This window comes from Cuculus canorus, chromosome 26, assembly GCF_017976375.1.
Source record: "Cuculus canorus isolate bCucCan1 chromosome 26, bCucCan1.pri, whole genome shotgun sequence".
In the NCBI taxonomy this organism is placed as follows: domain Eukaryota; kingdom Metazoa; phylum Chordata; class Aves; order Cuculiformes; family Cuculidae; genus Cuculus; species Cuculus canorus.
In genome coordinates, this window is record NC_071426.1 from 4,296,278 (window position 1) to 4,323,444 (window position 27,167).

Sequence of the window (27,167 nt, forward strand, 5' to 3'; positions counted from 1 at the left end):
TAGCCACCCAATTTCTTTATGGATAAAGATACAATTGATGAAAACACTTTTTGCCCCTTTGCCAGCTGCAGGGTAAGATGAGATTCTGAGAGGAAATAATGTCCATGATTTTTTAACTTAACATGCGCAACTGTCAAAGATGGAGTTTGTTTGAGCATTCTTCTGGACATACTCTAAGTTTTACAGAGCTCGGATGATGCGTGTCCCATACGCAGACTGAACGAATATGAGGAATTAATTGTGCGCACATTCGTTGAAGGTGTTTCATACAATGGCCAAGGGTGCCGTATTCAGCTTTTTACCTGATTAGTCCAGATGCACTGTAATTACTTATGATTTGCTTTTTAAACTAGGATGCTGTACTTTGAAACTGGAAACCCTGTGCTGTTTTGTTCTAGAGTTATCTTATTTAACTTTAAAAGTTGTACGCTGTTGAAGGACTCTGATAGAGGTCGAGTTTGATTAGGAAAAAGTAATTGAAATTTGTTTTACTGGGCAGTGGAAGGAAGGGAAATGATTTCTATGTATCTGATAATAGAAAACATTATGGTCATTTATTTTAGTTTCTGTAATTGAATTTCAAAGCCTTCAAGTTTAGGTGTGTGCACTGTGGATACCTCCAATTCAGAAACTTTCTGTAATTCCCTTGTCCACTCTTGATCAATTTTAGTGATTGTATAGATTTGTCTTTCCAAAAGTTGATTACCAGACTGTAGTTGAAGAGCAATCTCTAAACTAGTTACAGTATTGACAAAAAGCTAACATAGGTAGTGCTTCTAATTGATGCTGACAGTGCCTGCGGAACAGAACCCTTTTGGAATGCAAATGCAAGAGAATTTCCTTCTTCCCGCCTAGGCTTGGGAGAGTTCCGATCACCTTCAAAAGGTGTGTGGACGTGGCACTTTGAGACTTGGTTTAGTCGGCATGGTGGTGTTGGGATGAGCTTAGAGTTCTTTTCCAACTTTAATGATCCTATGACGGATACCGGTTGCTGCGGAGCACATCTGCTCGCATGTAAGTTCAGGGGACCTATTAGAAATGTTGTCCTTCAATTTGACAGAACTGCTTTTGCACTGATAGTCTTTAAGTAGTTTGAAATGTTGAAGTTGGCAATGTCTGACTAGTTTTCCCTCTCTTAAAACAAACCAATTCTCCATCCACAATAAGAATAGAAACAGAAGGTAGTAATTTCTTGCACTCTTTAATTGCTTCCCAAGGAGGATAAAACAGTTACTTTAAAAGACTGTGTCTTCATCTGCAGTGTTGAAATAAAACCTTTTGAGGATAACTTAAAAGGACAGATGAAGACTCTTGGTTTGTTAAGGAAAGCCAGATCTGAATTAGCTACTGGCTTCAACAAAACTTGCCTTATCATTAGGTATTCTCTCTGTCATATGAAATAGTGCAAATAGCATGGGAATTAATGCATGGTCTCCAAAAAAGAAATACGAAATTTAGGTAGCTGGTATTTCAGAAATCTTTAGATTTTGCTACAGGCGAGAATGGTTCCGTAGTTCAGGGGGCAGTCCTGGATTATTCTGAAGGTGGCCTGTAGTCTTTTTGTGGCATCTCAGGTCAAGAACTTTGGATGTCCAGGAATTCAGTCCTCAACTTTCTCCTTGTGAAAGTCTTCCGTTATCAGATACTGGAGACTGATTTGTTTATGTTGCCTCTGCTGTCAAGAGTCTCTGCATGCGCCTTCCCGGCAGGCAGTCCGTGGCAAAGGTATAACTTAAAGTCTTCTGAACAGTGCTTTGGGGAAGTTCACGGTACTCCACTGACGTGAGCGGGGTCAAGGGGAGATGTTGCTATTGGAACAAGGTTGTTCAGACTGGGTGTTACCTCACTGATCTGCCTTGTGGGAACCGAATGAGCAGTTGTGGTCAAACATATTCCACCTCTGCTTACAGTGTTGCTCTCCAGATGAACAATAGAGTAGAAGTACAACTGTACGCAGAAAAAAGAAAGTGATTGAGATGAGATGAGATTTTGGGAAGAAATGTTTTGGTGTGAGGGTGGGGAGGCCCTGGCCCAGGTTGCCCAGAACAGTGGTGGTTGCCCCATCCCTGGAGGGGTTCAAGGCCAGGTTGGATGGGGCTTGGAGCCCCTGATCCAATGGGAGGTGTCCCTGCCCATGGCAGGGGGTTTGGAATTGAATGGGCTTTAAGATCCCTTCCAACCCAAATCATTCTATGATAATGTAGCAACCGGTACTCTTGTAATCGGACACTGTTGCATTATTCTGCTTATGGAGAACTCTGATCTGAATTCCTCATCTATCCACACATCCATAAGTTGGCCTAAACAGTCTCCAGCTCCTGGTTTCTTTTCCCACAAGTGCTCAGTGTCTGAAAATGGAATAAAAGTGCTCTGTGTTTGATATCTCCCAAGAGCTGTCAGCAGCTGTGATGATGTTACAGAAATACCTATAGTTGAGAAAGTTTCTACAATCACCCCATACTTACTGTGCAGCTGGTATGTCTAAAAATGTACAGCAGAAAAATGGCTTTTTTTATTCTGGCTCTAAACAATCACTTGCCTTAGTTTCCCACCTGTGGTCCTGTTTGCTTCTGGCTGAACGGATGAAGATCCTATTTTGCTCTGAATAAATCTGACCTTCTGGGCACCGGGCTTTTGCTTGGTTAGATCTTGGTTAATCCTGATTCTTGCTTGTGTAGTTCCTCCTTTGTTTGTCATCTCTCTCTTACCCCCTTGGCACTGTGTGGGTTGTCTTTCTCTTTGTGTAGGTGCGTGCCTTGAGAAATGTAACGCTCTGAATGTTTTCGAAAATCTATTTGATATCTTGCACAAGTGGTTTTAAACTTCAAAATTATTCTCAACTAAAATGGAAATCAAAGTTTAGGCCAACTCTAATGAGAACCTGCAAAGACTATTCTTTAGGGGCTGTTTCCAAGTGGATGTTTAGTAATGCCTCCTTTTTAATCATGTGTAACGTACACTAGAAAAAGTACTGTGTTGGAAACCCTTCTGCTGAGGACAGGACACAATCGAGCAAGAGAGATCAGGGGAGGTAGCATCAAGTGGAGCAGTGAAAACATATTTTCCTGGTATAATTGCATTTCTGCAAGGATTTTTTCCAGCATAGAAATGCCTAAAAAAAGAATTACCTCATCTAGCCAACATTGTTAAGGCAGCCTCCTGCAGCTGCCAGTCAGGCTGATTGGATTTCTCAAATGAATAGTATGTGCACTTGCTCAAGAACTCTGTAGACCCCACAACCTCTCTCATATAAGTCACTCAGTGTAGGTAATTTGTGTTCCTCATTAAGAAAAATCCCATGGTATTTCTTTACTATTAGATTTATCATATTTATCACCTGCTCTGTTAGGATTTATTCAATTTTCCATCTTTTTTTTCGGAGCACGTTGCATGCAACTTGTTTAAGAAAAAGGACTTGCAGAGACCATACAGCCGGGAGCTGCTGATGGGGAAAGCGGGCTGTTGGGTCAATTTATTGCAGGTTGTATTTTCGTGGCTTTGGAGAGCATTCAGTGGAACCTTTGTGCTTTCATCATTTCTTTCCTGGTGCACCTGACTGACATCTGAAAAGGGAGGCAGCCAAATTTGAAGAATGGTACCTCAATGCAAAAACGCAAGGAACATTTTCTACCTTCAGCTTTTGCGTAGAAATATTGCTGTGTAATTACTGTGTCAAATTGTACTGATAAGTAGTGTTTAATCGATGTACAAAACAGAGGAAGCATTTCTCTCTCTTTGTGAATATTTGGGTTTTCTCTTTTCTTGATTCTCTGGTTTTTGGTGAACCTATATGTTATGTAAAATCCTCCTGAATGTTTTTGAAGCATGGCAAGCTTTACTCAACATTTGTCAAAACAAAGCAATTTCCATTTTATTATTCTCTCTGGCAACAACTAGCAGAAAGTATATTTTAGAAACGAAATCATACTAAAAAAGCTTGTTATTTGTGACTTGTCAGGCATGTCATTAAAGAACATACCCTTCCATTGCCAGATGACCAGGTTATGGCATCTGGTGGAGCTGAGCTTTGAGGAGTTCTGTGCATCTACGTAGAAGTCATGTTCCTTTTAAAATATTTCTGATTGGACTCTGAGAATTGCTTCGCCCTGTTCTCTTGTTTATGGTTTCTTTATTATATTATTATCTTTATTATATTAGGGTCATGAAGATGATCCGAGGGCTGGAACAACTCCTGTACAAGGACAGGCTGAGAGAGTTGAGCTTGTTCAGCCTGGAGAAGAGAAGGCTCCAGGGAAACCTTAGAGCAGCTTCCAGTATGGAAAGGGACTACAGGAGTGCTAGGGACGGACTTTTTAGCAAGGCCTGTTGTGACAGGATAAGGAGTAATGGCTTTAAACTAAGAGAGGGCAGATTTAGACTGAATAAAAGGAAGAATTCTTTTTACAATAAGCACGGTGAAACACAACCCAAGTTGCCCAGGGAAGCAGTGGAGGCCCCATCCTTGTGAACATTCAAGGCCAGGTTGGATGGAACAACTTCATCTGGTTGAAGATGTCCCTGCTCCTGCAGGGGGTTGGACTGAACGACCTGTAAGGATCCCTTCCAACCCAAAGCATTCTTTGATTCTATGATATTTGACCCCATCACTCTCTTCTCCCTGCAGAAGCTGTTGTCTGGTTGAATTCTGATTGTGGTGAGGTGTGATGTTTGCCCCAAAAAAAGCTTTCAGTAAAGCTGTTATAGATTGCAGTTAGCGTGTAAGATGGAATGCTCTGCAGTTGTTCTCAACCCTATGGAAATAATTTCATTTCCTGAAATCAGGTGCTGTGGAGAAGGTCTCCTTTGTTTCAATATTGTGAGCATATTGTGCTATGTTGAAGATAACAATGCAGGCTCCTAAACCAGACTGGGAGCGAGCAGTCCTGTTTGGATCAGTGTGGTCCAGTTTGGCTTAGGAGTGGTTATTGTGAATTTGCCACTTTTGGACTCAGTGTGTGGCAAACACTGGTCCGTACCGGGGGGTGACCAGTGTGCCATATCGGACTGTCCCGAGTTGGGGTCTTGTTTGGTACCTCCAGTTCGCAGCACAGAGGGATCCCTGCTGAGCATCAACGTCAGGTGCTGAGGACCACTTGCAAGGAAAATCCAAAAAACTTGTGTGTATGAATTTTCATTGCGTTAACCTTGAAATTCAGCTCCAATTTGATCATCGTGCACAGTCTGCTCTTGCCTTACTACTGATAAAAGAGCCTGTGTAAATGTCAGCTTTGGGATGTCTTGATTTACCGAGCTGCAATTGTTTGATCCTTGGAAAGGCTAACACGACATCTCATTTTTACTTTAAATATGCCTGATTTGGGGAGGGGCTACAGGCTGCAGATGAAATCTCCTGTTCATCAAATCATGTTAGGATTGTACATTGCTTTGAGAACAGTTTTTGTTGTGTGCGGAAAGCTGAACGCACGCCAGACTGCTCCGTACTCTGCAGCAACAAACTCCAGGGGAGTGCGGGAATCGGAGGACACAGCTTGTTTCTAACTTCGTACAGCAGGCATGGTCTTGCATAGCTCTGACAGAAGTCGTACGAGAGGGACAAAGGTTTAGAGATTGCAGAGCTCACTGCTGTGGGTTTACGTTTTGGGTCTTTTTCACTGTGGACAAGGATAATTTCCCCTGGAGGTGGGGGACTGAGGGAAACCTTTCTTAACCTGAAGGATGAAACCATGGAAAAAGTTACTGTTAAAGAAAAAAGAAATCACCTCTGTCTAGGGAGTGGCAGAGTTTCTGAGCTATTCCACAACTGAGAGAAGCGTTTTAAGGAATCTAAGCTGTGGCAGTAAATCCTTGCATTGGAATATGGGTAAGATACACGTCCCTAAGCTGTTTTTCTTTCTTCTTTTGTGGTTCTACTTCTTCATTTAGCTCTGCCTCCCCTCTAAATTGACTATGGAGTGAAGCTTAGGATATCACTTGCATTGTAAACTGGCATTTGGAAATACTTCTTGCCCCAAATGATAGTGAATAATCAGAAACCTCTGTAAAGAATCGGGGGAGGAGGGAATTAAAAATGAAATGATTGTGTTGAAACAATTTCAGTAGCACTAAAAATCTTGCATAGGCATTCGTTGGAGTGACAGAAAAGGTGATCCATTGGAATGAAAAGTTTTAGTTTTGTTCTAAAGTTGATCCATTGGAATGAAAAGCTTTAATTTTGTTCTTGTTTCAGCCTTATGTGGCAGATTCCAGAGCAACTGGAATTTTTTTGTCAGTGGGCTTACTGAAAAAAAATTATTAAGCAGCAGTTTATCACATGCTCTGGGATCCCGGTTTTCTTTTTAAGTCATTAGAGTGTATATTCTTTGCGCCCCTGCAAATGTCCATAGGTTTTGGTTTTTGAGCTTCTATTTGAATACAGAATTGGAAGCATTAAGAAGGGACACCCGTCTGCCGACAGTGATAATGCATCTATGTAGTTGCTTATATTTAAAAGAAGAAGTGTTCCGATTGAACCTGTGTGGAGACGTAGAAATACCTGCGGAAATGATGACTTCAGCGAGGCGGGCAGCGTTAGCCTGGGCTGGTTTTTATCCCCGCAGCCCCCAGTTGCTGGCAGCGGTTTTGTAGCCCGTGGTGACGGTGGAGCAGGAGGGGGAGCTCTGGGAGCAGCGATCGCGGAGGGGAGCTGGGGGCTCTGCAGTGCAGCTGGTTGGAGCAGCCCACTTTGCTTTAGATTAGAAGGGAAAATCTGTTTCCAGTCTGTCCCTGTTGTTGCTTAAAGCCACTAATGACCTGGATTTGAACTGGTCTCCTAAAGGGTAAGAGGCTGTCGCTCTCATTGGCAATCCTCAGAAGCTCACGGCAGAGATCGGAAACAAATCCTGACCCGAAGTCACCAGCCTCAGCTCTCAGTACCACTGCTGATAGATGACAATTTAAAGATTTTGCTTTCCTCCTGACTCTTCCTGTACCCACTGCACCCTATTCTTCCCTCAGCCGTATAAATCCAGCTAAATCTGCTGAAAGGAGGTTATGAACTGGTAGATTTTAAGCAGCGTAGAGCCGCGAGAGAAGAAAAAACAAGGTGGATGTTTGCATTCCGAGTCTTTCCCCCCACCCACTGCAGAACAGAGAGAAACATGCTGAGCTTAATCTGCCCCTGCAAGGGAAGATTGAAACTGCAGCTCTTTTGAGCAGGTTACTTTCTTTTTGATACTAACACTAACTAACGTCTACAGCTGCTCTTGTATCGGATGCTTGTTGCTATATTCCTCCTGGCATCTACTGCTCTATTCTACCTTCAGTTTTGTTCCAGAATCCTTACTCATTTCAGTGGGCTTTGTCTCAGAGAAGACATCAATTGCTATTTTCTGCCCTTTGGCCTGAATTGTGTTGCACTTAAACTCATACCCAGTGTGTGTTCCTGGGGTAAAGAAGCTGTAGGGTAGCTGAGAAGACCAGAATGCCAGCCAGAACCTGGGCTGCATCGAAAGCAGTATGGCCAACAGGGCAGTTCTGCTCCTCTCCTCTGGTGAGACCCAACTAGAAACCCTGCGTTCAGTTCTGGAGTCCTCACCACAGGAAGGACATGGAACTGGGCAGCCTCTGCCAATGCCTGAGAACCCTTTTGGTGAGGAAATTTTTCCTGATGTCCCATCTGAACCTCCCCAATGCAACTTGAGGCCATTTCCTCTTGTGACTTTGGAGAAAAGACTGACATCCGTCTTGCTGCAACCTCCTTTTAGGTGGTTGTAGACAGTGACGAGGTCTTTGTATACCTGGCATTTACTTGTGAGTATCTGAAACCAGGTAGGTCAACTCCTGATCCCCCCCTAAAGATCAATGAAACAATAAATGTGCTGTCCCCTTTGCTCCGTGGGCTTTGCTGACTTGGGGCCGGCACGAGGAAGCAGCCAATGACTAGTGAGAACGTCTTCAACAACCTCTGCTGAGCTGATCTATCCCGCACCTTATCTGCCCCATCTCCCCACGCTGAGCATTCTTGGACACGACAGAAACTTTCTTTTCTCTAGTTTAAAACACAGATGAAAAATCCTGGTTTGAATCCAATATTGTTGCCTCCTACATTGCTTGTGAGCTTTATCCTGGTCCCCCTTCAGCCTTGTTTATGCAGGGGCTGGGCGGGATGTCTTCTCTCTTCTCACCTCTTTCAAATCAATAAAATGACCTTCACTGAAGCTGTAATTACATTGGTCAGGCATGCATCAAACCTCAGAATATTTGATTTTGTCCTCAACCTGAGGTGAGGATTCCAATTGTATTTTTTTTTCCCCCAACCCTTTGCAACTGTAATTCAGTTTAAATCTCCAGGGATCACTTGAAGATCACACTAATAAAGGAGGTAGGTTAATATCCCTTCTGTCCTTGGCTTTACTGCCGACAGCAGCAACAAGGGGCCTAATTAGTGTTTGGGTTTGTTGGTTATGGACATTGCTCCAAGAGAAACTGGACTGATACCATGAAACTCATTAGACTTCGGTCTTCCAACATCGTGTTTTTATATTAAAGAGAAAGAAAATCTAGCAAGAGGGAAGTCGAGGGAGCGCAAAGTAGCATCCTCATTAGAGTAATTAACGTAAGTCGTTATTTCCTAGAAGCCCCAAATGGCCATGTTTATTCTAAAGAGATGCCAAGGGTATGGCTGAATGTAGCTACAACATCTGCCTTGGGGAGAGAAGGGAGGAAGAGCGTTGTTTGCTGCCCATGTTTGCTTACATTTTGGCTTAGGTGATGCGTGATCCTATTAAGCTCAATATAGTTAATCCTCTTTCATGGTACTAATTTCTTGCCATTATCTTTATTTGGCTGCTAATTTCCCTTATGGTATTCTTCTGCTATCCTAATGTTAGTGAGTAGCTCGAAATATTTCTTGAGTATACGGTAGGAAAAAAAAAAAATATCCTGCCTGATCTGTGTCAATGTCCTTGGAAGGGAAACAAATTCCTGGAATGGTGCGAAGGTATTCCTCCTAATAAAACGTTTTGCTGTTAATAGCATTTCTTCTGAGTTTCTGCTGTGTTTCCATTGCTGAAATTTGTCTTATATTTCCATGTTGAAGCTGAGTTTTGTTGCTTTAAGGAATATTCTCAAGCATCTTTACCAGCAAATTTCTTGCACCTAGAATGATATAATGGAATAGAGAAGAACGGAGATCTGCTGGTGTCCTGGAAGGGATTCCTGGTCCTCCAGTCAAGTGTCGTGTGTGTGTGTGTTAGGTCACCCTTTGCATCACTTCTGCTCTCTCAAACATGAACACACTTCCAGGCTAGTGCATAACCTCCTGCTCTTATCTCAGGCCAGAATTCCTAATCTCTTATTAAAACCAAACATTCGGTACTTTTTTACCTTAATTCTTTTAAAGGACTTTGTTGTTCTTCGGTAATTTATTTTATCTTCTTTTAATCACTCCATACTGTCCTCCTCCTTCATCAACAGACTAAAGAAACTAATAGTTCCATTGCGGGAAGATGGTTTTTTCCTTGCTGTGAAACAGTACTCAGCACAGTGGATGCCATGTGCATCGCAAATAATTGATAACAAAGTGATATCAGCAGAGGGAGGAACAAATAACCTAAGCGATGCTAGGGATAATGACCGTTTTCAGACCTAATTTGTCAGATAGTATTTTCCCCTGTGTTATCCTCTTCAAATCTTTCTTTGCTATGGAGAGACAGATACTGTAAATGCAATACAATTTTATTTGGAAAAGATCAAAGTGCTGTGTTTTGACCTGGAGATAAAATGTGTCGAATCAGACCTTTGAGCATCAAGATGCTGTGTGGTTTTAATGAAATCTGTCAGATATATAGGAATCGTTAACCTACCTCTCATTTTCACAGCTTATTAAAATAATTAAAATGCAGCAATAATCGTGCTACTTTCTGAGTGGTGTATTTATATCAACACCAGGGATCTCAATATACCTAAAAAAGGATTTGGAGATGATGTGAACTATTGTGGAAGGTTAGCAGTGCTTCTTCATCCCATCGGAATGTCAAACTAGAGCTTTGCCATCCTTGCGGTCCATCTGTTTGGTTTTTAAGGGGAGGCTCTGACCTGTAGATCCCCAAAAGGTGAGATTTTGTGTTAAATATTTTTCATTTTCCAATTAGAAATTTAAAATTAAGTCGTCTTTTATTCAAACCTGCGCAGCTTCTCATGAGAATTGATCCTCTGTCACTTGAGATAAACTGAAGAGCATGTTTGTCCCTATTGATCTTCACAGGTTTAAAATGAAGATGATGAGGTGGAATATTACCTGAGGGAAGACCTAATCTTTTAAATCAGCACTCGTGCATCCTTGCAATTACATTATGTTATTTATTCTCTGTTATTAGGCCAAAAGATATCTCTACAACTGTTTTTTTCCCGTAGTTTTTTATCAAGTGAGATTCCTGATAAGCAGGAGGGGAGCTGTAACTTTTAATTCAGGTTCTATGTGTTTGGAGAGGTATCAGGACTTTGGTTGTAGTTCTGAATTTTGTGAGGTTTGCTGGTAATTGGTAGCTCTGCTACATTTTGGTGTTCTATTTCAAAAGCCTAAAGTCTCAAAAAGGTCTTTTGCTGGAAATAAGTGGAACCCAAACAGATCTGTAATGAAGGACATTCACAGTGGCAAAATGATTTTTCAGGCTTAGTATCTGAGAGATTTTTCTACTCAACTCGTGTAAATCATAGAAATGGGCGTATAGGAGCTAAATACTCCATATTATACATAGAAATTACAGAATCCTTGAATGTCCTGAGTTGGAAATCACCCACAAGGGTCATCAAGTCCAACTCTTGTCCCTGCATGGGGTACCCCAACATTCACACCATGGGGCTGAGGACGTTGGCCAAATGCTGTTGGGATACTGTCAGGCTTCAGGATGTGACTGCTTCCCTGGGGATTTTCAGTTGGGATGGGTTTTGTAAACCCTTGTACCATTGCCAGATGTTTTTGAACGTGGACTCCAGACTCCCCAGTTCCCAATCCGCACCTGTAAGGTACTTAAAACTGAGGAAATTGTACTGCACTTCCAGCATCTTTAATACTGGTGTCCAAAACAGAGAGAAAGATGTTTTACCCTTCGAATGGCTGTACCCTCTGACAAAGGCAGAGCACAGAGGAGGAGCAGCGAGCCTTCTCGGAGCAACAAAATCAGTAGATAGATTCCTATTTATTTTATATCAAGCTCCTAAAGGACACTTTTGTTCTAGAGTTGCTATTTGATGTTTTCAGTCAGGGACTGTGGTCTCACAGAATTCAACTCAAAGATCTGTATTTCTTAAAGACTTTGGAGGGGATGGAGGAGAGTTCCTGTACACGAGGAGCCCCGAGTGATTCTGTATCAGGATTTTCAAGCTTTGGCAAAGTAATCCATATAATTCTTCTTCAGTGCAGATTATACTGTAAAAGCGAAAACCCCATCATCATTGATTTGGTTTTGTAATAAGATGACAAGTTTTTAATGATCGCTGGTTTTGGAGGGTGAAGAAATGTACTTCTCACTTCCCTGACGTGATGTCAATATCTCTCTTCAACTCTTTTAAACACCTTGATGGTTTTTCTCTTCAAATCTGTTTTTGAGAAAGATAAGTAAGATGAAACCAGATCTGCTGTTGAAACAGTGCCACCTCTATCTCTGCCCTAAGTTGTTTTGTGATTGATAAAATGGGAGGATAAAATAGTCCTATAAAGCCCAAGCAGGGCAGGGAAGGACCTTGTGCTCCACTTGAGATAGTTTGCCTGGTCCTTCCTTGTCTGTGTGTTTGATTTTCAGTTGTCAGGCGGTGTGCAATGTCATTTACTGTTTAGGTGCTTAGATGGATTATTTGGGTGTCAGCACCTTGCCAGAATGTTTGCAGTGTTCTTGAAAGGTAAGACGAAATTACATCTTTATAACGAGAACTGAGGCACAGCGAAGCTGATGGGACTCAGTCACAGCCAAATCCATACCATGAAAGTAAACCGCAAACAGTCTGAGAAAAGGCAGTGGGGTCATGAAGGCGATCGAATGATTTCTATTCAGGTAGTGCTAAACAGACCAAGACTCTTCATCTGGGAAAGAGATGACTTGCAGGGCATGACAAATAACTGTAAAATCATGAATAACATGGAGAAACTGAATAGAGAACAGAAGTTCAGCCTGTCTAACACAACAGGAAATGGGATCCTGAAATGGGAGCAGCATGGGGAAAGTTCAGAACAACTGAGAGGGCGTATTTATCTTCTTCATGTAATTTAACACTGGATTTCTCTGCCACGGGATATTGTAAATACTGAACTTCTCTATAACTTGAAAAAGCAATTAATCACTGGAGGTAAGAGGAAAAATCTGTCAAAGGTTGTTCAGGCTGAAATCTATTGCTCAGATTAGTGCTGAGCACTGCCCGCTGGAAGTGGTGTTAAACTCTGGCCTTACTGCTTTCCCTTGGCCGATGCCAGAGGTGGACTTGCTTCCAGTTCTGAAAAGCCATTCTTAATTTTTTTATGCTTAATATAACAGAAGAATTGAAACCTTGAAGGGGGAGCTGGGGAGTGCATGCAGGGGCTGCAACGTCTTGTCGCAGCATTGTCCTCTACCCAACTCTGTTTCCATACGTGATTTGTCCTTTCAATTTAGTCCTTCAAACAACTATGTCAAAGCTGTAGAGGAGGTTTAAAGATGGAGCCACTGGAATCTCTTTTTAATTTTAAAAGACTATTTTTAAGGCATACATCCTTACATTTCTTCACAGAAAGAGTCATTGGGCACTGGAACAGCTGCCCAGGGAGGTGGTCGAGTCGCCTTCCCTGGAGGTGTTTAAGGAACGGGTGGATGAAGTACTTAGGGACATGGTTTAGGGAGTGTTAGTAACGGTTGGACTCGATGATCCAATGGGTCCTTTCCAACCTTGTGATTCTGTGATTCTGTGATCCCTTTAATTTGCTGAGCGTGAATCCTGAAGCTGATAAGACACTGAAATATCGAAGCTTCACTGTTCGTGGCTATGGCTTCAAGCAAGGATGCCGAAACCCAATGTCGTGCACAAGATTAATGTGACACCCCAGGCTCACTCAGAACGTGCATGAGGCAAACCAGTGTGATCTACAGCCCCTTGAAAGGGAGCGGCTCCAACTTCAGGAAAACCTCTCTTCTGCTCTTTTTCTTTATTTTTATTTTTAATGAATGAGGAATAGGAGAGACTGGAGATGATATCTCGCGCCGTGCTTGCTTTGTTTGAACGTGTCAGGATGTAGCACTGATCAATTCCCAGTCAAAGGTGAGAAGGTTGAAGGAGGCGAATACTGGGGAAGACAGAAATACAGCTTTTAAGACTTTCTAGGAAGTTGATCCATAGGGTTTGAAGTGATTGTGCCCCTGTACTCAGTGCTCTTGAGGCTGCACCTCGAATCCTTGGTTCAGTTTTGGGATTCTCACTACAGGAAGGACATTGATGGGCTGGAGCGTGTCTGGAGTAAGGGAGCAGAACTGAAGAAGGAGCTGAAAAACAAACCTTGTGAGGAGCGGATGAGGGTCCTGGGGTTGTTTAGCCTGGAGAAAAGAAGGCTGAGAAGAGACCTCATCGCTCTGCAGCTTCCGGAAAGGAGGTTGTGGGGAGGAGGGTGCTGGGCTCCCTCTGTACTCAGCACTGGGGAGACCACACCCTGAGTCCTGTGTTCAGTTCTGGGCCCCTCACCACGAGAAGGATGTTGAGGCTCTGGAGTGTGTCCAGAGGAGAGCAACAAAGCTGGTGAGGGGCTGGAGAACGTCTGACGAGGAGCGGCTGAGAGAGCTGGGGGTGTTTATCCTGGAGAAGAGGAGGCTGAGGGGAGACCTTATTACTCTCTACAACTGCCTGAAAGGAGGTTGTGGAGAGGAGGGAGCTGGGCTCTTCTCCCAAGGGACAGAGGAGAGGACAAGGGAGAATGGCCTGAAGCTCCGCCAGGGGAGGGTCAGGTTGGATATCAGAAAAAAATTCTTCACGGAAAGAGTCATGGGGCACTGGAACAGCTGCCCAGGGAGGGGGTGGAGTCGCCTTCCCTGGAGGTGTTTAAGGAACGGGTGGATGAAGTGCTGAGGGACATGGTTTAGGGAGTGTTAGGAATGGTTGGACTCGATGATCCAATGGGTCCTTTCCAACCTGGTGATTCTGTGATTCTGTGGGCTCTGCTCCCAAGTAAGAAATGATGAGGTGAGAGGAAATGGCCTCACGTTGTGCCAGAGGGGGTTTAGATTGCCCATCGCGCCCGTGCTGCCATTGCTGACGCCTGAGGGAAAGTGTGAGGTGCAAGGAGAAAGTGCGGTGTCCTGGCAGGCCTGGCCACCACAGTCACAGCCCTGCACGGCCCTGGTGTAAGGGAGGCACGCGGCAGCAAACGATGGGCAGAAAGCGTTAGGAAATATTTTCCTAAGGACAGTGATGGAGTCTTCATCTCTGGATGGGCTAAAAAAATATGTGGATGTGGCACTTCATGACATGGCTTAGCAGGCACGGTGGGGTTGGGCTGATGGTTGAACTGGATGAGCTTAGAGGTCTTTTCCAACCTTAACGATTCTTTGAAATTGGGGTTCAAGTCATGCACATGGAAAAGGGTATTAATGATCTCTATATTCAGAATAAACCTCATCAGCATCTGCCATTTTATTGCTGTGCTACCTATAAAACTGAAATTATTTAAGAGTGGTCTTGAACTTGCAGTAAAAACTAAACCCTTACACACAGCTTTTATCATGATTCTTTCTTTGTAGTGAAATGAAACGGAATATTGTCACTGGCATCAGCAGAATAAAGTTACTATATAATGATCAGTTTTGAACAACCTCTTAGCAAAACCTCAGCTTAAATGAAGTCTGTGTGTGGGTTCCTAAGCCGCTGTCTGCCGTCATCATGTTATCATACAAGATTTAGCCTTTTAAAGATAGTTTTCCTATTCCTATTTTAAAGGGAATGCAATCCCTTGAAATTCACTAAGGCAAAAAGAAGCCAATATTTATTATCATCTAAGATATTTTATGTTTAAGGTCATGTTATACTTTGTGGGAAAAGCACAGGATTCAGATTTGCGTGCTGGGAAACAGCCATACCTTTCAGCGAGTTCACAGGACCATAAGAATAAGAGAGACATAGCAAGAACCTCGCGTAAGGGAAATAAAACCAACGCTCCGCTCAAACTGGTACGGAAACTTCTTTCATTAACAGGGATGCACAAAAGTGGTTCTGTGTTTTAGAAGAAATGCAACTGCAAGACGGGTGGCACAGTCGAGGAATGTTTTATTTTGCACAGAGTTGAAGCAGGTCCCGTTGGGCACTCATTTTTCCCTTAGGCTTAACCGACAGGAGTGCGAAAAAGGAGCTGTTTAAAATGAGTACTCGCAGACATTAAGAACAGCACAAAGAGGAAGCAACGTTTTGTGTGTCGGCTCTTCTACGGGATTTTGCTTGCTTTAGATATGAAGAGATGAAAACAGGAACTGATGCGAGAAAACCTGTGAAATGAGAATAACCTCATGTTTAAGGTATTTTAACTATTAAGAAATTTGTACCAGTGTGATACCATGCTTAGACTGAAAGCTACTGTGTCATTCCTGGCTCTGCCCCTGGATTGCTAGGTGACCCTCAGGGCATCCCTTGCCTTCTATTTCCATTTCTTCTGCAAAGAAAGGTTGCTCTTGTACCTTACTTCCATTAGGGAAGTAGCAGGTGTTGCCTAACCCTGTTTTATAGCTGATTAGAACCTATTATGAACAGGAACAGCCATGATTAAAGTTGTTAGCTGCTCAGAAATAGCTCTGCCCTTTTTCGCTGGCATACAAAATAAAACATATTGGCAAGCCTGTTAACTAGTTGAGGTGAATCTTGTTGGGGTGGTTGGATGTGATAATTAGTGCAGATTGGGTAGCTTTTCTCTCATGCAGCGATACCCAACTCTGTCAGGAGACTGCAGAGTTCATCTTCTGCTGAAGGTGGCCTGGACAGGCGCACACTCTCCTGGGTTGAAAACTGGTTGGATGGCCCAGAGAGTGGTGTCAATGGAGTTACCTCCAGCTGGAGGGCAGTTACAAGTGGGGTTCCTCAGGGCTCGGTACTGGGTCCAACTCTGTTCAATGTCTTTATCAATGACCTGGATGAAGGCATAGAGTGCACCCTCAGCAAGTTTGCGGATGACACTAAGCTGGGTGGAAGCGTGGATCTGCTGGAGGGCAGGGAGGCTCCAAAGGGATCCGAACAGGCTGGAAAGATGGGCTGAGACCAATGGCATGAGGTTTAACATGGCCAAATGCCGGGTCCTGCACTTGAGGCACAACAACCCTGTGCAGCTACAGACTGGGGGAAGAGTGGCTGGAGAGCTGCACGGAGGAGAAGGACCTGGGGGTGATGGTTGACAGTGACTGAATATGAGCCAGCAGTGTGCCCAGGGGGCCAAGAAGGCCAATGGCATCTTGGCTTGGATCAGAAACGGTGTGACCAGCAGGGCCAGGGAGGGGATTCTCCCTCTGTACTCGGCACTGGGGAGACCGCACCTTGAATCCTGAGTTCAGTTCTGGGCCCCTCACCACAAGAAGGATGTTGAGGCTCTGGAGTGTGTCCAGAGGAGAGCAACGAAGCTGGTGAGGGGCTGGAGAACGTCTGACGAGGAGCGGCTGAGGGACCTGGGGTTGTTTAGCCTGGAGAAGAGGAGGCTGAGGGGAGACCTTATTGCTCTCTACAACTGCCTGAAAGGAGGTTGTGGAGAGGAGGGAGCTGGGCTCTTCTCCCAAGGGACAGAGGACAGGACAAGGGGGAATGGCCTGAAGCTCCGCCAGGGGAGGGTCAGGCTGGATATCAGAAAAAAATTCTTCATGGAAAGAGTCATGGGGCACTGGCAGAGGCTGCCCAGGGAGGGGGTTGAGTCACCTTCCCTCAGGTGTTTAAGGAACGGGTGGATGAAGTGCTGAGGGACACGGTTTAAGGGAGTATTGGGAATGGTTGGACTCGATGATCCAGTGGGTCCTTTCCAACCTGGTGATTCTATGATTCTATGAAGGTAAGTGACCTTCAGCTTTGTCATACTTTACTGAGGAAATGCTCTATTGAAGTGTCTCAATTAAAGCAGCTTCCCAAACTCGAGTCACCCAAGCTCCTTAGATTCTGTTTTCATCTTCAGTTTTGTGAGTGGCTTGGTGTAAACCAAAGCTTCCTTTCCTTGGTAGCGGGGTGGATAGGATACACGTCACTACATCCGAACTTGAAGATGGAAGTTTTTCATCAGTTGTCTCAAAACATTGTGAAGCATCACTTTGGTGCCCTCTACCCCATCTTATTTTCTGACCCATTCACACCCTGAAGCACTTTGATACTGTAAAGTATTTATAAAGTTTTTTAGTAATGATAATTATCTGTAAGTTGTGTTTAACCACAGTGTGTGCCAAAGGGCTCCGTAGTAAACTGGTTGGAATTTTCAGATGTACTAGGCATGTAAATGCCAATATTCCACCGAGAATTAAATAATCTTTAGGGGGTAAAACAATGGTTTGCCTTATTTGTTCCTGTTTTGCAGTGTATGTGCAGTTCACGAATGCAGTTGCCTGTTTGTTTCTTTGGGTCTGTTTCTGGTTTGACACTCCCGATTGTTCTGTCAATAGATTTACTCTGGATACACATTTATGGAACTGAACTCTGGACTGGATTCACTGCAGAAATTGCTGCTGAAAATACTGGAGCTGATCTATTAGTTTCTTTTATTCTGTCTGCAGAGGACACAAACCCTTCTTGTCCTTCGCTTTCACTCTTCCTATATTCTGCAATAAAGTTCTGTGAATTTAGGGAATTTAGTTGAAATGCAGGCATTTGTTTTGTGTTCATGTCACACGTTGTTTCTGCCACAGTTGCTCTCCTTCCCCCCTCAGTGAGCAGCAAACTAAATAAAAGGAGCTTGTGTGAGATTTGGCGCAGCAGACGGGCTCTGTCTCTGCGCCAAACATCTTAAAGCTGCAGCAACCCACGGGTGAGCTGCGAGCTAGAACCACTCTGGCTCCAGGGAGTTCTCAACATCACCCTTTCTATTTGTCTCCCTTAGCACTCTTACCTGTTAGCGATTCTCTTATGGAGAATAAAGGGAAGAGAGTCTAATCAGAGTCGCTCTTTGTACGCCTAGAAATGAATTAGACCATATTGCAGTGGTTGGACCACAGTGTTGCAACAAGCGGATGGTGGTAGAAAGCTGCAATCCAGCCTCAATGTCAAGACTCTGGGCTGATTCAACCTAAACAAGGTTTGTTCTGTGCTTTCATCTTCTACCAATCACCATCTCTCTGGTTCTTTCTCATCTACAATGAAAACATCTACAACAAGGAGGTTTGACTTTGCAGAGCAGAAGTATGTTAGAAGGTAGTACGAATGGTCAGTTGTTCAAAAACTATCTGCGCTGCAGTTCAGCGCCTACGTTGAGCTTAAACTCAGTTCAGAATCTCCAGAGGCTCCAGCTTGAAAGTCAATGAAGTTATTAAAAAAAAAAAATCATGCAGTATTAGAGCTCTCTTTCTCTGTCTCATTCTGGAAGCTTCCACCAGCACACTCAGCACAGGCATAAGTCATGCCTGGTGGATTCTGTTCTTGCCAGTGCCGCTGACTGCCCAGCACTTGAGCAAATTACTCTGTTTTTCCATGTCATATCTTCTGCACAGCGCCTGTCTCACCGGGCACATGAAGGAGAGCCTAAATCAATGTTAACATCTCTTCCTACTGAAAGGAATTACTCTTTGCTATGCAAAAAGAAATGTAAATAGAGTTAGGCTTACATCCTTCCACTACAACTTTTTAAGATGCCGAAATGAACTGTTGTCGCCTTATAGGAAGCCGAGCTGATTGCCAGCATCCATGAGAGGTCCTTTCTACAGAACGGCATTGTAATCCATCTTGCAGTCCTCTTTCTTTAATGACTGAATTTGGCTTTGCAGGGAGAGGAGCCTTGAGGCCATGGAAGAACATACAGGAGGGCTGGCAGCAATTTCTGGCTTTGCTACAGAATTTGTAGCCTTAGGCAAGTCAATTGGTGCTCATGCTTTTTTTTAATATATATATATATAACAAACACAAACAGCCTGCATAATGCCTGTTACTGGCTCCGGATTTTCATGACTGCTTGGCGAGCAGCGGGCCAAGCACAAATTTTATGATCCCTCCTGGAATCCTCGTCGCCCAGCAAATGGATGATAGATTTATGGAATAGTTTGGGTTGGAAGGGACCTTAAAGATCACCCAGTTCCAACCCCCTGCCATGGGCTGGGACACCTCCCACTGGATCAGGTTGCTCCAAACCCCACCAACCTGGTCTTGAACCCCTCCAGGGATGGGACAACCACCAATTAACCCTGCGCAGCCATGGACAGCGCCTCCCCACCCTCATTGTGAAGAATTTCTTCCTAATGTCTCATCTAAATCTTCCCCCTTCCAATTTAAAGCCCTTCCCCCGTGTCCTGTCACTTCATGCCCTTGTAAAAAAGTCCTTCACCTTCTTCTAGCTCCCTTCAGATACTCGAAGGCTGCTCTAAGGTCTCCCCAGAGCCTTCTCTTCTCTGGAGAAGTAGAAATGAGGTAGAACTTTGACAAAAAGGAGAGGGAAAAACTCGCCGGTATCGGAACATGAACCTGCAATATTTAGAGCACTTGGCCTTGTCTTAAGCTTAGTGTAAGTAATGACTGCGATGTTATCATCTGGAGTTGGAGATTAAATATTTTCATTACGTTTGGATTCTTTTCCACTCCTAAGAGCTTTTCTGTTTTACTGTTTACTAAGCACAATCGCTTGGCTGTTGATGTTTATAATAATAATAATAAAAAAACCTTTCCTTTTGTTTTTTTTTTTAACTCACATTATGCTTTTCCTTCTGCAATGACGATGGGGAGAATCGCATTTAATTAAAATAATGCAAAGCAGTGAAAAATTTTCTGTGGTTTTGCTCAGTAAAGGGAAAAAAAGTCAGGAGAGAGTAGAAGGTTGGGGAGAAGGAGAATAAATAGGGGAAGAAAAAGCCTGATCGTTTTACATTGTGCTATAATTAAATATTTGGTAACAAGCACGTTCACAGCATTCTCACTGTTGTTAAGGCTTTAAAGGGAATGAAACTTCAAATTGATCCTTCTCAGGTGCATTAGTATTCTATGCCCACATCACGGCGGTCATCGTCAGCATGGCATGCTAATTAGTACCGTCCCTCTTTTTCCCTTCCTTCCCTCCGCATCCCTTCCCTTCCCCTTTGCGTTCCAGTCGGGCCGTCCACTTCTCTCAGTGATCTATGGTTTAGATCTTCCCAGCCATTATGCTGATGACCCAGGGCAATGCCTGCCACTTTTGATAAACTGTCAGATTATTTTTGGAGTGTCCACATATGCTTTTTTCTGGAGGTACAATTTAGCGCTATGATAATCTACTAAATTGCTTTCTGTGCTATGCCAACTCTCACTTCTGCTGCTCTTTTTAAGTTTCGTATCACCAAAGGAAAAAATTAGGGCAAGCAAATTTTAGGTGAAGCTGCACCCCAAAAATGAGACCAGTGTATTTTCTACTAGATTCTAATACAGGATCAAATAACGTCTGCGTTTTTTATTATTTATATTTACAGAATATAAAATTATTGGGAAAATTCATGCCCATTTTTTCCTCTAAAAATCTGTAACATTGAGCTGCCTTTAATTAATTTTACAACATAATAAATTGACAGCGTTACAACATCAGAAGGACTACCTCGTGTAACTTTTATGTGAATGATTAGTACATCTAGTGCTCATAAAATATTAAAGAAAAACAGTGGTTAAAAGGTGAGTTAAATGCATATTGACAAGGACTACGTTTAAGATTGGAAAACATACTTGTAGCAGATGTCTGCTACCCTCTGGTTTTTTTCAGGACTCAATACTATAGTGTACAAAGAAGAGTCGATGGGTGCTCTGGGTGGACAGTACACAAGGGAAGTAGAGAGATGTTGGTGGGTTTCGTAGAATCATAGGCTGGTTTTGGGTTGATCGGGACCTCAAAGCCCATTCAGTTTGACCCGCTCCATGGGCAGGAACACCTCCCACGGGATCAGGGGCTCCAAGTCCCATCTAACCTGGCCTTGAACCCCTCCAGGGATGGGGCAGCCACCACTGCTCTGGGCAACCTGGGCCAGGGGCTCCCCACCCTCACTACTAAACATCTCTGTCTAAGACCTCATCTCAATCTCCATTCTTTCAGCTTCAAACCGTTCTCCATTGTCCTGTCCCTGCAGTCCATGATCCAGAGCCCCTCCCCAGCTTTCCCGCAGCCCCTTTCAGTACTGGAAGGCAGCTGTAAGATCTCCCTGGAGCCTTCTCTTCTCCAGGCTGAACAACCCCAACTCACTCAGCCTGTCCTCGTACAGGAGGTTCTCCAGCCCTCGGATGATGTCAGTGGCCTCTTCTGGACTTACTCCAATAGCTCCACGTCCTTCCTGTGCTGAGGACTCCAGAACTGGACCCAGGGCTCCAGATGAGGTCCCACGAGAGTAGAGAACATTGCTTTGTTATGCAATGACCCGGTCTGTAAATCCCACAAGCGTGAGACTTGTTCCTGCACAGCCGTGAGGGACCCGACACCACTGATGATCTGTCCTTGAGTAAGAGCAAGGGCTGCATCGCTCAGCTTTGTGTGTTGGAAACACTTGAAACTGAGGGCAGAACTGAGCCCTGCATTTGTGGATAATCCACTTGTAAAGGACTGACTTTCTTGGCTTAAATGGGAACTCACGATGGCTCTTTGAGCATCAAAATGGTGTTAGAAACCTCTTGCGCTCTTTTGGATGATGTTGATACTTTGGATGGAATAGAGATGCAATACCTGCCGAGGCAGGAAGGCAAAGGAGTCCTTGTGTGCAATTCTGGTAGCTTGTCAGAGAGCGGATCCGCGAGGTGTGATGAGCAAAGGGGTGAAGCAGCACTCAGGCAAGGTTTATCAAAGGCAATTTGCTTCTCAATAAAATGACACCTTGATTGTATCAGTAGAACACAGTCCAAATAAAATCCGTGAGCCTGTGTATGTTTAGCTTTTGGGTTCTTCTTTATTGAGATGGTTCTTACCGCAACAAACTTTATAATATTTTCTTTTTCGACTCCTTTTTTTTTTTTTTTCCTTAAAGAGCATGCAAATGTCTGTTTTTAATTTAATTTTATTTTTAAATAGCACTATGCATAAACTTTCATTTGGTTCATTTTGGGAAAAAATATGGCTGACCTAAATAGAAAAACTACCTTTGATCTCGCAGAGATTGAACTGTTAGCAAAAATTAATAACTGAAAAATGAACATGTGTGGCATCCCTCCAGAGAATAAAATATATCTTTGAATCAAAGAATCTTAATGCATAAGAAGCCAACTTCCCACAAAGCTTGTGCTTTTAAACGAAATGATTAGAATTTTAAAGAGGAGTCTATAGGAGATGAATGGTGGTGCTGTGCCAGTAGTGGTGTAAATGAAAACTCTCTATTTTGCGTTGTGCTTTTCCTCGTTTTGTGGGGTAAGGAGATTTGAAATGGGTCATCCCTTGCTCGCTGATGCTACCCGTGAATAGTTTTACACTAGAGAAAGGGTTGACTCCACGAGGCATTCATCTCTGAAGGGGATGTTGAGAAGTCATTATCTGTCAGTCATGAAAACTCTGTGCTAGGCACGCTGCCTGCTCGTGCCGTGGCGCGCAGGTGAAGGAGATGGGAAAATAGAAGCCTGAAATACGTGGCCTATTTTTTTCAGAGCTGGCGGGTGCTCAGCGTTTATTGAATTTGAGGTTTGCTCAGTGCTTTTGAAAATCTAAGTTAGTTACAACAATCCTTAGTGCCAAGTTAGAAACTGGAATTTATACTCATTCTATTAAAATATTATCTATTTTTTTTGGTCACGATCTTGCCCTCTCTCTGCATATCAGCTCTCCACCTGTAAATACGGTCAATGTATTATGTTCTCTCTCTGTCCATCTTCTACGTTTAAACTTCAGGTTCTTTAGATATCTCTCATTTATTACCATCTACAGTCCTTAGAACCACGGACCTGGATTTCATATAGATCCTCTATGAGGTTCATTAGTGTAATTATCAATAGCCAGTCTGCTCTAAGTCATAAAATAGGTGTACTACTCTGCCTATGGAAGGCTAAATTAATTCAAATTCACCTATGTATCATGGAGCTCATTCAGTGAGGAATATGCTGGAAATACTAAGTATTTTTATTAATTCTTTAGTGAAAATGTGGGTGGTAGCTTGAGAATGTGGTTCCAATTTACAGGATTTGTATATGAACTCAAAATTCCCTGAGAGAGAACTTGACCTCGATTTCCATTTATTGACACTGTGTCTGGCTGGCTGATTCTCCTAAGGCATTGTGGTGTGAAATGGGAGATTAAATTAAAGAAAGAATCAAATTGATTGCTTCTTTCTGTGCCCTGTACCTGGTTCATAACAAAACTGGAAAGATATTTTCTATTACAATGTGGATTATCCATAAGAAATCCCTCTTCCAGCTCCATGGTCCTTCCTTTTATTGTGTTTTTTTTAGTACACATGTGGCGCATTAAGATCAACTTTTATTTCTCTTAAATTTATAATAGCAGTTTTTCACCTGGAACTCCAGAAGCTAAACCAGACAGGATGCATTAGGACTCAATAGAGCAAACATAAGCCTGGCACTGCTGAGCTTTACTTTCTTATTTACTACATGTAAAGGTAATTATAGCATCACCTCTACGCAGCTTAAGAATATATTTTAGAGGTAGATTTTCTCTACTAGTGGAAGTCTGTAAATCTGATTTACGAAGTGAAGCCATTCCAAACTCATTGAATGGGAAGCTGGGCCTGTGGATTCTTGTTACGATGCAGAAGAGGAGAAATGGAGTCTGACCTGCCTGGTGAAATACCCGTACAGCTTTGTGTCGCTGTATATCTGGGCTGGAGGACATCTTGCTGTTGGCTGCGTACCATGGAAGTAGCATCAAGATTGCTGGGTACCTACCAGCTATAAAACTAGGGAAAAGCTCTCTGCGCCTGTGCAATCAGTCCGAAAGCAGTCCATGCTTTAGTCCTGCCTTATTTTATAATTGACATGATGCCAATTTTCTGCAGTCAAACAGTGCAGTCATCTTCATCCTGTGAAAATAATGGAATGGCAATTAAATCAATAGCACGGTCACTTGAGAAATTTAGGTTTTGTAATGTGAAAGCTGATCAGTTCCTTTCGTTTGTGTGAAGGGTATATTAGGCAAAAACGAAAATCTCTGGAACTTGTGATTTCTGCCCTTTGTGATTTTAGTTTCTTGGAAATGCATGAGTCAGTTCTGGTCGTCGACAATTCTGGGAGAACTGGGCAGCAGAATTTTGGAGAGCAGACTGTGACCACGTGTGATGTAGGTATTACAGCAAAACAGACCTCAGTGGAAATGTCAAGATGTGCTGGATTTTAGTCAGCCTGAAGAAAGTCACTTAGAAAAGGTATTATTATCTCCAGTATGGCTGTCCAGTTAAAAAAAGTACTTTCTTTTCTCAGAGAGAAGCATTTCTTATGGAACACTTTGGTCTTCTGCCATTGCAGGGTGACAATGACTGCATCTACTTTGTCCCCATGTCCCCATGTCCCCATGTTTAGCCCATACACTGTCTCCAGTGGATGGGCTAAAACCTGAATGCCTGGATTGTGCAACAAACACACGATAGACACAACTGTTCTGTGAGGGATTGAGGTAGAATGTCAGCATTTAGGCTAGACATAAAGAAGAATTTCTTCACCATGAGAGTGGTGAGGTTCTGGTCCAGGTTGCCCAGAGCAGTGGTGGCTGCCCCATCCCTGGAGGGGTTCAAGGCCAGGTTGGATGGTTCTTGGAGCCCCTGATCCAGTGGGAGGTGTCCCTGCCCATGGTTGGAACTGGATGATCTTTGAGGTCCCTTCCAACCCAAACCATTCTATGATTCTACAGTTCTATGATCTTTTCATCATGCTTAAGATAACCACAGGCATTAACTTACCTTCTCTGTCACTGTCAGAATAACCATTCTGCATAGCTTTGTATCCAGAAAAAAATGCACCATGAATTACTCTGCATCTGTTCTTGATGCTAATCCTATCATCAGCAACAGGATTAGTTCATAAACTCAAGAGCTGTACCCGTCTGTTCTGTATGCCCTACTGTGAACATTGAACAGGGCTTACATACGGTCCTCCACGTTCTACTCTCAGACTTAGCACCACATCCAAAGCTGAAATTCATTGTAATGATGTGTAAATATTTATGATTTCTTAAAAAAAGAAACCTTTTAAAAGAATTAGGAATCTTCCTCTCTTGTTAGGTTTTGAGGGCTGCACATTGTTAAATATAGTACCAGAATTTATTTCAAAATATATGTAAGTTGTTTATGATTAGTTCAATCCCATAATTAAAATCAGGCCATGCTACCTCAACTTGAAATTATCCTCTTACGTGTTTTTTAGAACCCTCTTTTACCTGTGCAAACAACCAACCTCTGCAGTCGGTTTTGCCGAAGAACACCGTAACTGGCAGGTTCACACAGTGCAGAACTCAGACGCTTCCGTGGGGATTCTTTGTGAGGACAAGGAGGCTTGAACACTCCGAGGAGGTGCGGTACAGCAGTGCTCTGTTTGTCCTGCCTTGGTGGGATGCTGCACTGTCCCTCCAGCATGGTGGCCTGGTTTGAAGGAGGCAATGGAGGTGGATGTGGGAGTGCAGAAGTTTTGCTGATGGCTTGAAACAAGGAGACTTTTTAATGAAAAGGGTACGTTGCGTCGTGTTCATCAGTGCAGGAGCATTTCACAACTGCCATTCCTGTCTTCCAGTCTCTGGCTTGAATCTATTTAAGCAGACTCTGGGTGGTTGGGTAGCAAGCAATAACAGAGGACGTTATTAATTATGTATTGGCTGTCATGTCATTCCGACATGAGGGTACTGTTGTTTCATATACTGCCGCTTCACCGTGCGGACAGTTGTGCTGGAAAGGAACCCGGTTGCCTTGTGCTTCAAATGACTCACCTGGAAATTTCTCTGATGATGCTTAGTTATTACTGGACATTGGGAGATTGTAGAATTGTAGAATGGTTTAGGTTGGAAAGGACCTTAAAGCCCATCAAGTTCCAACCCCCTGCCATGGGCAGGGACATCTCCAACTGGATCAGGGACCCCAACCTGGCCTTGAACCCCTCCAGGGATGGGGCAGCCACCACTGCTCTGGGCAAACTGTAAAAAATGTCGTCTTAAGATCTCATGTAAACCTCCTCTCTTTCAGCTAAAAACCATTTCCCCACGTCCTATCCCTGCAGTCCCCGATGAAGAGATTATTTTATTGCTATGTAATTCCTGGGTGGTGTTGCTAAATCTAAAATGCATAGGAATAAAGAGCCAGTAATCAGATAAGAACACTAAACTTCCTTTAATTTGCCATAGTTCTCTTTCCTTGTTCCAGGATTATGTTTGGAGCTAATAGAGAGAGGAGTAGCGATAATACATGTGAGCTCTTAGATTCAGAAGCTGAAAGGTAGCAGACACTTCTTTGCTTTTATAATTATTTCTGCAAAACTATGTTGGCAGATTCTCCCTGTAGAACTACAGCATATGCCAACAAAACTTTTTCCACTGGCATTGCTACACGAGTTCCTCAGATGATGTGAACTGGGTTGACAAAAGCAGTATTTTGTCGGTGGTGCTACATCTCTTGGACTCAATATTTCAGGACCAGACAACGTGCATATATATTTTCTTTTCCTCCCTTGCCTCCTCCCACGCTGCTCTTCCTCTCTTCACCTGATGTCTTTCCCTATCGTTTTATCCACTCAAGAGAAGAAATGACAGAGAAACCGAAGCCAAATCCTTCCCAATGCAACACTGGCAGTATGATCCTATTCTCTTCAGAGACTTAATTTTAGCTGTGTATAAAGGCCACAGAAATATTTTATCACTTTATGCAGCTTGTCTGACCCGTGCTGCTTCACATGGGATCCACATTGTTTAAAGCTAGCGATCTTTCTTTCCCAAAGAGAGAAATATCTTACCAAAAGTGAGCAAATGCCATCACTTGACTTTTTCAGACTTTGGAGTCTCAATGTATCTGGCCAGACAGGTCTGGGGAAGGAAAAAATAACAGCAGATGGATTTATGAAAAGAGCTCTGTGGCAGATGGTGCCTACAGACATTTCCTGACATGTTCTGGATCTTAATGGGTGTGGTTTTCCCCTTTTAG

General features: G+C 43.2%; 1 protein-coding gene across 9 annotated transcripts in view; it reads left to right on the forward strand.

Annotated features, from left to right (window-relative positions):
- LRRTM4 (leucine rich repeat transmembrane neuronal 4) overlaps positions 1-27,167 on the forward strand; it is a 519,233-nt gene that overhangs the window by 219,528 nt on the left and 272,538 nt on the right. Inside the window, exon 1 of one of the 9 annotated variants that reach the window (XM_054089011.1) lies at positions 5,647-5,821. The exons of the other annotated variants lie outside the window; for them this stretch is intronic. The gene's annotated coding sequence lies outside the window, so the exon portion shown is untranslated. Of the gene's footprint in view, positions 1-5,646; positions 5,822-27,167 lie in introns of those variants that run through there. 9 annotated transcript variants of the gene reach the window in all.